Source organism: Anser brachyrhynchus (genome assembly GCF_964034855.1).
Source record: "Anser brachyrhynchus genome assembly, chromosome: 7".
Classification (NCBI taxonomy): domain Eukaryota; kingdom Metazoa; phylum Chordata; class Aves; order Anseriformes; family Anatidae; genus Anser; species Anser brachyrhynchus.
The window spans coordinates 17011011-17025123 of record NC_137701.1 but is presented as its reverse complement, the minus strand read 5'-3'; the positions used below and the strand labels follow the sequence as shown (position 1 = coordinate 17025123).

The window sequence follows — 14113 nt, the reverse complement described above, 5'->3', positions numbered from 1 at the left end:
TGGTAGAAGAGTCATCTTCCTTTCCACTACTCTTTTTTCTTTTCTTCCCTGGTAGGTAAGGTAATAAACACCTTTAGAGAATGGATGTTTAAGACTAGCCTTTTATCTCCAGTCCCAGTACAAGGATACACTGCCATTTTCTCCTAGCTACAAAGCCTTTCTTGCTACAAGGACATGGTCACTACTGTTCATAGGAGGATTTATCAAAAGAATAGTATGTAATTAATAAGCAGTAAACATACAGGCTAAGGCTATCAACATTCATCCTTGCTGTTACACTTGTCTTTGTTAATAAAATGTTATATAAATTGGTTCATAAAGACAATCTTTCCCACAGGATAAGGATCAGGAATGTTGGTTTTCTTCCCTTTATTCTGTTAGTGCAAAAGAAACATTTTTCCACTGGGCTGTTTACTAATTATGAACAATTACTCATTAGTCTGAGAGCTTATACTATGGGATTTTGAAACATTATAATTAGGAAAAACTGAGCATAACATTGAATTGTTTGATTTTAATTTTTTTTTTTTTATTTATTTTTCTGCATTTGCCAGTGTTCTCCATAGTTTCTTGGTTTTGAATTGGATGCAATTCAAAGAGACTGGAGAAAAAGCAACTAATGCCAGGCTTAGGTCAGGTCCAATTTCGTTTTAAAGATGTTGGATCATCATATTTTATTCCAAACCAAAAATATGTTTGAGCTGGAACAGAACCAGAATGACAGTCTGGGAGAGAGCTATTTCACAGTTTAAGAACCCTATTCATCAATAACTGATGAAGAAACACTTAAAGGGATTTGTGGCACTGTGTGAAATGGTTAGAATGAAGTGCAATGAGCGCTCATTGCATAAGTGTACATTACAATGACATTTATCAAGGTATGGTAGATGGCATGGCCTTAAATACACAGGTCTGAAGAGGAACAGTATGGGTTAGCAAGGTGAGTCTGAGAAGGTTTGAAAGTTCAGATTAGATAAGAATCCTGAGGCTGACGTTTTAGGCATAATTAGACCTCAAGTACTTCATGAGTCAGATTTATGACAAGTCATTCAGCAATGGGTTTATTAAAATCCAATTGAAGCCACATGTTTTTCTTTCAGCAGTTCAGCAACATGCAATGGACCAAACTGGGTACCAAAATCCTATCTGTGAAGAGAGCATTCACATTGCCCTTGTATCGCACCTACCTAGGACCAGGAAACAAGGTAAGTGCTCAGCATTTCAGCAATTACACCACAATCCTATTTTAGGAGGTTCAGCTCCCTGGTCAAAACACTGCATCTTGTCAGACAAGCACATTAAGTTATAGGAAAGAACATAAAATAAGCTGTAACATGATTTCAGTTCACCAGATGGTGGTATTAAGGTACTGTGTAAGCACTAAACTGTGTTTGAGTGATGTTTGTCTGCCTCAATGTATTTCTCTAAGTGCTGGATGTATCAGGAATAAGAACTGCTCCATTTCTTCTTCTTAGTTTCTCACAGTGAAAATCATTTTCCAAAGTCTGCTGCGTATAGCAGGGATCATCAGCTTCTAAGGCAACATGCCATATGGCTCTCCCAATTTGGAGGTTAACTGAAGCAGAACAAGAGGATACTCTCTCAGAGAGACAAGATACTTCCAGTCATCTTTTCAGGGGCATTTATCTCCCACCTGATACTGTGGCTACAACTTCAGCTCCTGTGCTCTGTTCAGAGTCTCCTCATAACCCCCGTTTGAGTTGTGTCTTGGTCTGCACAATACCTCACGAAGTCTCACAGATGCACTCTGAATCTTGTCTTTAGTTTCTATTCCTCCTAATGAGCACATATCACCATATTTTACTTTTTTTTTTTTAACGTAGTACACTATGCAAGTATGAAAGAAAAACATGTGGCTTCAATTGGATTTTAATATACCACCCTTTTCTGCTCTATAATGTTTTATTTCAATATAGGTTTATAACTTAAATGTATGCAAGACAATAGTGAACCCCATTCCATCAAAGACATTCCTGCAACTGAAAAGCAACAAAAAACGTATATATTTGAGAAGATACTGAGATATGGAGAAGCCTCATCTGCTCCCAAGCTTCCTAGGGATTAGGATTAATATCTCTACGCCCACTCAAGAACAATCTCCTGTCTTCCCCAACTCCAAAAACATACACCACAACCAAGTACTGTCAGATGTTTTGTGAGGAAAACATCTAAGTACAAAGATGAAGATTTCTTTCAGAAATGGTGCAAGTTTTCAGTCCTGTGAGCACCAGTCTTGATAACATCTAAATCCAATGCACTGTTAACTGGGTAGCCACTGAATCCTAAAGAAAAGCACTTCATGTTTCAGGTCTAGGTCTTAATTGCTAAACCATATGGGGCTGCAAACTAACAGCATCAGCACTAAGTATTGTACGATAAAGCACCAGTGAAAGGAGACTCATTTCACATGTGAATCAGAAAAAACAAACAAAAAAACTGATCACTGGGGAGGGCAGTCAGAAAAGAAAACATTATGGTTTCATTTCTATTTCATATCACAAACATGTAGCTATTCAGCAATTACTTGGCAATTGCCAGACAAAGGCAAGCTTTATGTTCTCTTGAAGAAAACACAGTAATTATGCCAAGTTGCCTGAGACACTACAGTAGCTTGTAATGATTAGGCTTTATAATAATGAATCATCACAGACAGTAGTACTAATCAGTCATAACCCCTAACTTAAAAGGTATTATTCATGCAGTCCTGTATTAATAGATTGCCTACATATTTTCCATACCATCATTTAATTTTTTTTTTTTTTTTTAAATGTATACTTATATACTCAGCCCACCAGGTCTTCTGCCTGGATCTGATTCACAATTAAATCAAACTTTACTGGATCTCCATCAAGAAAGAATACAGCCAAAGACTATTAGAATATAGGTCTTTATGCTTTGAAAGCCCGAGATCTGAAAGATGCAGACATGAAGTCATTTTTCAAAGGACTAAAAGCTGGATTGGTCTCTAGTCTATAAAGTACAAAGGCTGCATATATTATATAAGATTGCCTCATTACAGAAGGCACCATAAATCTTGAAGTAGCACAGAACTACAGAGAATCAAAGAACTGAAGAGAAGGAATTTCTCCTAATATACTTGTACGCTGAAGAGTGACTTTGTTTAAAGGGCAAAGCTACATTCCATGATCTCCACATTTCAGTACTGCCATCAAAATTGCTCCAGGAGCAGGAAAGCAGCTCTATTAACTGCTCTTTCGAACTCCAAGGAACTTGAAATTCAAACTGGTTCTGACCTGCAAAAATCTTCATAAACATCAATAAAAAAGCACATGAAGTCATATCACATTTATGCACCTTTCAATCCTGTGGTCAGGAGCCACAGGAAGCACAGAACCAGCGAGGATTTGAAGAGAATACCAAACAGCTGGCCTTCACTAAAACCTGATCATCTTTCACAGTTGACACCTGGGCCCCAAGACAGTACACACTTCAATACCTGGGTCAGATTCACAGAGCTGACAGGTGTACGTAACATTTGACTGTTCAGAGTGATCAGAAATGCAGAATAAAGCAGTACCACCTCTGGGCAGTCACTTTAAAACACAAAAAGCAGTTTAAGGGTTCCTTTATTCTTCCTTCATCAGAGCTCAATCAAGTTTGGCATGGCTGGCTCTAAGCACTCACAGATGTTTCTACATAGTAGAAAGATGGTAGATAAGACTGAGCTTTAGTGTTAGTGTTTGCAGTTTTACATTAACCTCTTGAGTGACATTTTCCTAAACTGGGCATGCTGCACAATCCTCTACCTTTGATGTAGACTTAACCACTTTAAAAGAAATGATTCTGTTTTATGTTTTATGATGTGCAAGGATGATTATAGTAGGCTGCGAATTGTTAGGTGTCTGTCCTCAGTTCTATGCTCAAATGTTTAAACATTGAGACAGATTTTTGAATTCTTCCATAAGTAGTTCATATTAATAAATCCAGATGAAAGCCCTGGCTTTCTCTATCATATAGGATGATTACACAGTGTCTGAGTTTGTATGAACTAATAAGACATACATTTCTGAAATATTAACAATTATTCCATCATGTTCTGAGATTTTAAGGGCATTTCAGTTTCCCTGTTGAATTTATTTGAGGGTTGATAAAGCATCTCCTCTGCATGCATTTGTCACAAACTGCAAAAAAGGAAACCTTCCGTTTCCAAGAAAGACTGCACAGACCTTCCCATGGTCCCACTCGACTGACTGCCAGGGCTGGCTCAGCCCCTCACAACCTGGGCAGCTGCATGCCTGCACGGCCTGTGGCAGCACCGCCTGCGGCTTGAGGCAGTGCCCAGCAAGCTGCAGCACAACATCCAGTGGGGTCCCATCACCTACAGCAAATCACAAGCAGGACACCCGAGGAGGTTTACTTCAAAGCTGTATGTTTCTTCTCTGTAGTGAACTAGAGTTGCCCAGAGCAGCTGAAAAGTTTCCATTCTGGTATGGAGTTTTGCACCATTGCATGCTTCAAGTCACAAAGGCTTTATACATCATTCTGAGCAGATAGTTTTTATAGAAGGAGCACACCGACAGGCATCTTTTTAATTCATGTGCACATACACAGCAACACTCCCAAACTGAACCACAGTTTTAGGTCTATGAAGTCAGTGGTTTTACACCATTTTGGATGCCCAATTTGACTCGAGGTTTTTGTTGCATGGAATGCCGAATCTACATCATTCTGCTTCTGGTTCTAGGACTTCTATTATTAGTTCATGCATGTTTAGTTTTGGTTTGTTACAACACTAATCCTGAACACAAGTTTCTGTTTGTTTTTAACACTTATTGCAGTAACTTCTAACAGAACTCCTTTAGTTCATAAACAGAATGAACACCCCTGATGGAGTTACAACTTAAAGTAATTAAAATTAGACCAAGTGCTAGTTCTCCCTGAGATTTGAAAGTACACATTTCAAACTTGGCAATTACTAATAATAAATCCATAATTCTCATTTTTCTAGTGCGTGAAATATTTCTGTGGAGTAATGCTATTTTTGTGTTACCCATTAAAAACAGAGGCAAAGTAGATAGAAATGACAGTGGCTTAATATTGTCTAAGTCTATTTGATGACAGGCTTATTTTTTCCAGTAAGAAATTGTTTGGATTCAGTCAAAGGTGAGAAAAGCATTTAGGAATTGAGTAAATATTAGCTGTTTAAAAAGAAAAGCAAAAATAAGAACCATAGTATGTCAGGTCTTTCTCTCAGGTCTTGTACAATACCATTTCCTGGCATTCAAAGAAAAAAAAAATGAAAATTTTAGTCTGAAAATTTAAGGCAGTGACTTATACATCAAAAAGCCTTTTTTCTTGAGTTCTGCTTACCCAGGTCTCCCTAGCTGATAATATTTCATCCTGAGCAGACACCATCAAACTTTGTATTTAGAGAAACAAAGCAAAGTAAAATATAGAGTATTATAAAGTAACAAGGTGAGACAATATTTTTGCTCCAGGAAGCATAACCTAAAAAATTACAAGGGAACAGAAGACTCAAAAATAACTATAACTTAAGAGGCAACCCCAGACAGCTGTGGGAGGGACAGGAAAGGGGAATCTACTATTTATACTTTTTATGATTGAATGTTTTCAACATTCTCCTAGAGAGCAATAATGGTTAATCTCCCATTTTAAGAATATTCTGAACAGCATCTATTTCTGTTAGAAACATTGTTAAGGATTTAGTGTGCATATTTGTTAATGAATATGCAGTCAGACCAGATTCATGTGCTTATATTATTTCAGTAGAATTCTTGCCACTCTCACCTCCGCTTTGGAAAGGTTTTCGTAAGACATTTACTAAGACTGCTACGGATGCATTATATCTGTAACACTACACCTTGTTCTTGCAGCCCGTCAGCCATACCCCAGCAGCATCAACCCACACAAGGAACAATGCAGAGTTGCCAGGTTCACTCTGGACATTACCTTCACTGCACAATGCCAGCTTAGGCCAATGTCTTCAGTATATCAAGCCAAACTAAAAACCTTTTACATCTCTTACAGGTGAGGAGTAACTCACTCAGCCAATCCATTGAGCACGGTTAGTTCTTGTTAGTCTCATCTATGAAATCCTTCTCCCTGATGGCTTTAAAGTGTTATTTTCATCTGCTACCCGTTCAATTAAGCCAATGGGTTAGGAACTATTTACCGAACTATAGAACTGCTCTACACATAGTAGTCAAGCTTTCTTACTGCTAAATGTTGTTGCTCCAACAGGGAGAGAAACTAACACTTTCAAGAAACTATATCTTCTTACAGAAGAGGCATGCAGAGAAACTTGGACAGAAAGTGTGGAAATGCAGAGTAAAGATGCACACAGCATCCCAGGGCAGCCCTCTGCACCCACACTGAAGCGGGTAACAGCCAGAAGTAACTATCCACAAACAAACAGTTCAGCTGCACTCCTGGGGAGAGATGTAGCTGCAGAACAGCAGGGCGATTACACGAGGAAGCTTAGCAGTGCTGTGAAGTATCATCAGTGGAACAGCGATCTCATGGGGAAGAGACAGGAAGGGGAAAAACCCTCTGTGTATGATTAGAATTTTTTGTTTTTTTTTTAACATTTTCAGAAATCTATATACATCTCATTGCAATACTGTATTGCATAAACTATATCTGTCACAGACTGCAGAAAGGGTTTTTTTTTGTTTGTTTGTTTTTTTAAATCAGAGAGACTGCCAGAACTCAAGTGGCTGATGGATGCAATGTCCAGGATTAATGACAGGTAAGAGCACAGCATTTTGCAGCAGAGAACACGAGACGGACAAAGATGCAAAGAAGAACAAGATTTACAGAGTTCAGCAGATGTGGTGTTACTTCTAGTGATGGGATAAAGGACTTAATTAGAGGGAAGTTCTGTGCAGTTTAAAAGTTAAAAACCTACATTTTGCAGATGTACTGGGGCAGTCCCAGGAACCAGAGTTACCCAGAGTCAAGATTCTGTGGACAAGTAAGTAAACTTGCTTATTTCTCCTTTTCATATGTATGCACTTGCAATTTGATCACACGTCTTATTAAAAAGGAGGAAAGCCAAATAAATCTGTCCTGACCTCTTAATCTGACAAAATACAGATGGAGTGCACTTCAGGACCTGTATAACTAAGGAAGGAAAAGTTTGTTTGCAAATCCCACAGGGTAGGAGAAAAAGTCCATCACTGAGCAGGGTCTCAATTTTTATGTATCCTTTGGCAATATACTGCAGTGACTGCATCTGATGCAAGAGGTGTCAGGTGAGATGAGCTAACAAACAGGTTTTCTGTTTGGTCAATACATGCAAGGTCTCATAAACAACATTACTGAAGTGAAAAAAACCTTTTGTCCACATCTCTAGAACCAGCCAGAAGTTCAAACACAAAAGAGTAGCTGCTGTTTTGGAAAAAAGAGAATGCCCAAGTACACTATTGCAAGATAAAGTTTTCCTAGTACATGAATAATATTCATGTGTGCAGACCAGATGTAGAGAAGACACGTGCTGTCTCCTTGTACTGAAGCGGCACATGCAACTTGCTAGAAAAGACAGACATCGGGATGCATAGGTGCAAGGCCCTGATGTACAGAGTAGCTTCAGCAAACAGTATTTGTGGTAGGACAGCCAGAGGCTGAGAGAAATTTTTAAGTTCAAATTGGGATATCAGTAAAAAAAATAAATAAAAATAAAGCCAACAAAAATGATTAATTGTTCATATCTGCAAATACAAACATTGTTTCTACCAAACAACGAGTGAGCAAATAGAAATAAGCTGTCAAAACTACACCCACAGAGACAATTTCAAGGACAGGCTGTATGCAGAATACTTACACACTTGCAGCAAGGAAAAAAATCACTTCAGACAGTGTGTTTCTTCTGATATGCACATACCCCAGCTGAACATAAGCTAAATTTCACTTGGGTGAGATGTGGATTCAGCTGATGCCCCTCTCCCCAGTGAGGATTCACCAGCTCTTAACTAATGAACCTCTACCCAGTGCCTGATGGAGCTGTAAAATAAAGGCGTAGTGCAGCATTTTGCAGGGACAGGATCAGGGTTTTGTTCCAGAAGGGCGCATACAGCTTGGGAGAGAAGAGCCAGGAGCTGAGAAAGAATAGAGATAATGGAGTTTGTTGGAAAGAAACCTGCCATGCAAATCCACAGCCATTAGAGAAAAAAAAAAGTGATGTTAATCTGGTTCATCCGTGTCGTGTCCCCCCCCCCCCCCCCAAATCTCCATGCACAGAGGTCTGGAAATGAGCTCACAGCAGCCCTTGTATTTGAAGCATATAATTTGTCACTTAGCATAGCTTACATATTTCCATACTAGAACAATCTGCCAGTACTTCTTCAGGACAGAGGCAAGAATATCCTCATGAAAGCTTGTTTCCCATACACAAAGTGATCTCAGTATGAACGATGCTGACAAGGTGAGAAACAATAAGCAATTTTAATGAGAAAAGCAGCAAACTATTTTTATTATTATTATTTATACAATACTTGCATGGCCCAGAGCTATACAAAAGCTGAAGATCATCCTGTGGATGGCGCATCAGCCTTCACAGACTTGGCATCAACTTCTATTTCATTTCCCATGTCAGTCCCAGGCCTGAGAACACAGGTGCTAGCGAGACCTTCCCCAACAGTGGTGTCCAGGACACCCCCCCGATTTGGAGCTGCAGGAGCAGAGGATCCTGTCTCTGAGACCCTTCCCCTACCTCGTTATTTTTACCAGGTCCTGCCCATCTGCAAGTGCTGGGCTCCCTCTGCCAAGACACACACAGACACTGTTGTGAATCAACTTCAAACAGAATGCAGCATTGCCTGCAATAAGCATTAGAACAGCAGTAGGAGTGCTCTGTTAAATCTACTGATGCAATACCAGCTGCAAAAGGGAGCAGCAAACAATATATGCTTCTCAGCAGAACAATACTACATTGAGACAGGTGGGTTTTTTGTACTCCAATGATTTGTTCTGCATGTCAGAGAAATGTAAAGCCTTTTTGTATGTCAGTTCTTTCTCCAATGCAGGAAATATATTTAGTTATAAGACCTTCAGTTGTTAGTAATATAGAAATTGCCTTGGTGTTATGGACGACAGACCATCTTACATATAGCTTTTGAGTGCCACTTATTTAAATAACATTATCCTCTATTAAGATAGTGATCAAGTTTCATACTGTGCAATTTCTGGCATGGGGAGAACATACCACTTTATTTACCATAGACCAAAATTAACAAAAAAGTTTCAGGCCTGTAAGATTTTATATATAAGAGTGCAAAACAGTTCTGCTTGAAAAAGCAGGTCCAGAGAAATGGTAGTTCATTGAGTATTCGTTATAGCAACTCCCTCTCTAGTTTTCTCAATTTAGAAATAAATCACAGAATGAGTGATTGAGGTGCAGTTTTCTAACCACCAGACTTGTAACTTTACAACCAGATCTTCTCTTCCCACCCTTCCAATGCAACCAATACAGAGGACAGTATGCTTACACAATTTTTGAAAATAAGATTGTCTTTCTTAAGCACTACATGCACTGCCATCAACAGTCAGCAACATTTTTTTTTTTTTTAAATAGGCAGACTTACATGGCTAAAAATAACAATGTGGGGAGAGCAGCAATATACACTTCCTCTGTGCACTCATATTTGATCGTCAGAGAATGAAAGAGATCTATGTACAGTCTAGGCAAGTTTTGGACATTCCAGAAACCTACCTATTTGTACATAAGTTGTTTGCACATTCTTGGTTATGAATCACCACTAAAAAAGATGCATAATATGCAGTGCCACACAAATCATGGGAAAAAAAGAAGGAATTTCTATTGTTGCCATCTATTCTCTTTTCTATGACTTATTGCTCTAACTAGGCTAGTGTTTCTTCTTTGATGTCGGTAAATATTTGAGTAAAACTTTTCTCCCATGAGCATTCAGTTAACCATTAGTTATGTTTAATCAAGACTGCATGACTATTCACCACCAGAAAAAGATGGGTTACAACAGCATGAGGAGTTTAACCTAGTTGTTTTTTTTTTGTTTGTTTTGTTTTCAAAAAGAAAAGTAAATCAGTGTAGAATTAATACAGCCCCAGGATGGAAAAGTAGGAAGTGAAACAAAAAGACTCCTGATAGACCTGATATTAAGACAAGTAAAATCAAAGGCAGAAAGTGACATATACCTGCATCGGTGAGTAAAACGTAAGGAGAAAATATTTTGCCTAAATACACAAGATAATCAGCTAACTGCTAAGATTTGGTTACCTATGTCATCATTCTTAGATGAGTCCGGATGGTTCTAAAATGAAACAAAAACCCTAAAAAAAAGTACAGTATCAGTTTATTTGTCCATCTATCTCTGAAGTGGTCTCCCCCTTGCCCACAGATGAGTTAAATCACGTGCTGCCTTCTTTCAAACTGTGGGCTTTGCATAGCTACTAGCAGCCATAACACTAGCTTAAATGGAAGCAGTTGTGAGATTCAGAAGAGGCCATTTGACTAAGATTCAATTATTAGTGCCATGTGATGACTGATGGGTCAGAGCTACCTACTCCAACTCGGATTAATATCCTCTCTGCAAAGGAGCTGAACTGCAGACCTCTGATGTGAGCACTTCTTGTTTAGTGAAACAGTCAATCTGAAACAAAGATGACTAATCAAAAAAAAGCACTTCTCTGTATGCATTGCTTAGATAGTGAAATTCATAGAAAGCATATTTATGGCACAGAATCCAACACGGCCCTCCTCCTCAGAAGGAAAAAATGTCTTGCCTTGGCCTGGGGATGAATTCTGACACAAATTTTTGCCCCTAATTTTAATTGCACATTAATAGGTAGCAAAGACAAGGGTGAAGGGATACGAAAGAGAGCTAAGGGAAGTGTGAAGCGCCTCAAAATTAAAAAGGGCTTTCAAAACAGACTGAGCATACCTCTTTCCTTTGGACAAAGTACAAGTAGGCTCCCATTAGTGGCATCGCTCTCCAATCACACAGCCTAAAGAAAGTTCAAGATAGAAAGTACTGCTAGGCAGGTAGATTTTGCTTAACACAGATAGTTTTAACTTAACACAGTCTTACACTACAAACAAAGCTGAAACATGCAACTAAAATGAGGATCAAGAGGCAGAGAGAGGGCCCTAAGAGTTAATTGTTACAATCAAGGGCAATACTAACAGAAAGGATTTTTGCTTCTAGAAATGTAAACTCAGATTAGAGAACAATTTGTGTTAAAATAGATCATCTAATATCTAAATCCATTGCCTGTCTATTCAGAGTTGGAATGCATGTATCACAAAGGCCAATCTGGTGTTTCAGAGGCAGGTTTATTTGGTCTTAACAGCTTTAGCCATCGAGCTTGTTAAATTGATAAACATCAAATGATAATCAATTTAAAAATAATCACAGGGAAAAAAAATATATCCTGAATTAATATGGCATAAGATCTATAAAGTATCACATAAAATCATATTCCACTCCACCCAACTTCTTTTTACTGCACAGGCCTTACTTCCCAATTCAGGGACTAGAATACACAGAGGATTGGTAAAGAAATACAGATTGGCAATGGCAAAGCAGCTTTCTGTCAGGAGGCTGCCAGTTACCTTCTGCCCCATCAGCAGAGGTCCTCCCTGGCCACGGCAGCCAGCCAGCTGTCCTGCTCTGCTGCTTACCAGATGCATTTTCACAGAGAAGCTAACACTGCCGGGGACAGAGGCACCCCTGCACCAGGGCACAGGGTTGCCCTCTCACAGGCTGACAGCTGCCCTGAGACCCAGCTGCAGCACAGGAGGACTGTGACAGTATCTTCACCTTGCTGGCTTGCAAAAACACGCAGCAAGCTTCAACTGTGCTACCTCATTTTGCAGCACTCCAGAGCGCCTCTGGTGAGGTTTTGAGGAACTCAAAGCAGATCACAAGAAGGCAGTAAGGTTGCCTTGCTGTTGGGGGCTTTGCTTTGCTCTTCGCCATAATCACTGATAGTGTTCAGCATTTAGGTTGCTCTGCCTTGTGCAGAGCCGTGCTGAGATTACACTCTAAGCTGTTTTCTGGGAGGCTGAAGGCTATGAGCCCCAAGGTGGCTGCACAGACCAGCTGCTTGCCAGAAACAGAAACCTTGGAAAGCCAAGGGGGGAATGTAATTTAATACTGCTCCTCTAACAAGAACACTCTGACCCAAGATACGAAGCAGAAATTACTGAAGTGCACTCAGAACTGTGGACAGGAACTGCGCTGTAATGAGCAACAACACTCACCAAGCTGGATACAAGCAACATGTCATTCAAAGGAGCGCTCAGACGGGGCACAGGCAAGCAGAAAGAGACACCAAGCTCAAGGAACTACCTAATACCAGCCTTGCAGGAAAAAAAGACTTTAGCGAGAGAAACGAGGCTTTTTCTATCAAGAGTATTATTGTTAAACTCCCCAGGAACACCCAACCTTCACAGAAATAGGTTTTTTTTGCATCTTCATATCCTGGACATGCTAGAGTTAGATGGATCTTGGCAAGTCCTATATCTTTTATACTTTTATGATACTTTAAAGCTTATTGCCATATTATATCAAGTATTTCTTGGTACCTTCAAGGTCATAAAATGCCAGGCAACGGAAGTTACACCCAATCATCTGTACGGTTACAGATTTGTTTTTAGGACAGCAACAAAGACACCAAGAAAGAAAAAAATTGCATTCTCTAATGGTGAAACTCCCACATACCTCAAGGTCTGGAAGGTAGCCTACAGCATGAGAAATACATCAGAAACTCAGGAATTTCAGTTCTCCAGGCAAGATATTTCACCATCATTTAAGCCAGGAGCAGCATGTTGGACTAAGTTATAAGATTTTGTGAAGAAAAACACTTTCTGGAGGAGAAATCTCAAACTAAGAACAGCCAGAGGAGCGCTCAGGGTGCTCACCCCATACCCTTTGCTTCTCCAGGGCAGGAGCAATCCCATTCTTATCTTTCATTTCTTTTCCTTGTGCTGCCCAGCACTCCAGAAACAAGCTGGAAAGGGAGATGGCTTGGTGTTTTAGGAAGATGCTCAAATTTCTGCAAATTGCTCCTGACATTTGGGGTGTTGGTGGCAGCTTCCAGGTGTTGGAAAATGCGAACGGGAGAATTAAATTAGTTCTTCACTCAGAATAGCTATTGTCTGCAGCACCCTTCCTAACCTGAGCTACAGACTACACCAATCACTAAGTTTGGGGTCTAGAAAGTTTGAAAACACATGCTAAAATTACAAAATCACTGTGTGAAACCACCCTCCACCAAGCAGCCAAAAAGCCTAGGCTGAGTCTGCAGGACTATCTAAGCTGTGTCTGTCACAGCTTGGCAAGTTTCTCTGCAGTTAGTTGTTTGAGAAGGGTCCAAAGAGGCTGCCTGATCACTGGTCCTGGACACCACCACACAGCACGATGTCTCCACATCTGGCACTATTTACCATTGCTCTCCTTATCTGGCAGGGAAAGGAGGGGGGAGCAGGGACTGGTGTGCTGCCAGCACTGTGGCTGGCTGATGCACAGATGGGGCACAGTCCTGTCCTCTTCACAGCCACTGGTTCCAGCTGAGAGCTGCGCTGGAACAGTTTTACATGCTGGCTTACCCAACCCTGCAATAGCTCTACTTGACATCAGAGTTACATTTCAACACTTCATTTTGTTATCAGTGTTGCATTGCTTCCATGAGCACATCATTTAAAGCAGCCAAAGCCAGCATGACTTTTAAAAAAGTTAATCAGAAAGGCAAAAACCCCAAACCAAAACACTCAAGTGGAGAGCCTTATAAACATAAGTAGTGTATAGCTCTATCACCTCAAAATACAGCTTCTTTTGCTGTCCCAGGACAGAAACAGCAGAACCTAGGAGAATTCTGTCAATGCTCCTATTTGACTTCATAGAAGAAAGACTGATGCTCAACACAATAAAGCAGTTGAACTTTTTTTAAGCACACACTTTGTCCAATGAAATGCTTTCTGGAACAAGATGGATTTTGTTGGAGGGTGGAAACAGACTTTTTTGAGGTACGAAAAGGTAGACGACGACTAGCTTGCTCAGGAAAGAAATCTTTCAGTCTAGACAGTATTGAGTGACAGAGCATCCTGGGGTAAAGCAGTACTAGAGCAATGGTT

At 39.9% G+C, this 14113-nt stretch overlaps 1 long non-coding RNA gene across 1 annotated transcript in view; it reads right to left on the bottom strand.

Moving 5' to 3' along the window:
• The window catches only part of LOC308197958, a 173010-nt gene that overhangs the window by 147655 nt on the left and 11242 nt on the right, over positions 1–14113 (bottom strand). Inside the window, exon 3 of the long non-coding RNA XR_013953476.1 lies at positions 10920–10983. This is a non-coding gene — a long non-coding RNA (uncharacterized lncRNA). The remainder of the gene's footprint in view (positions 1–10919; positions 10984–14113) is intronic.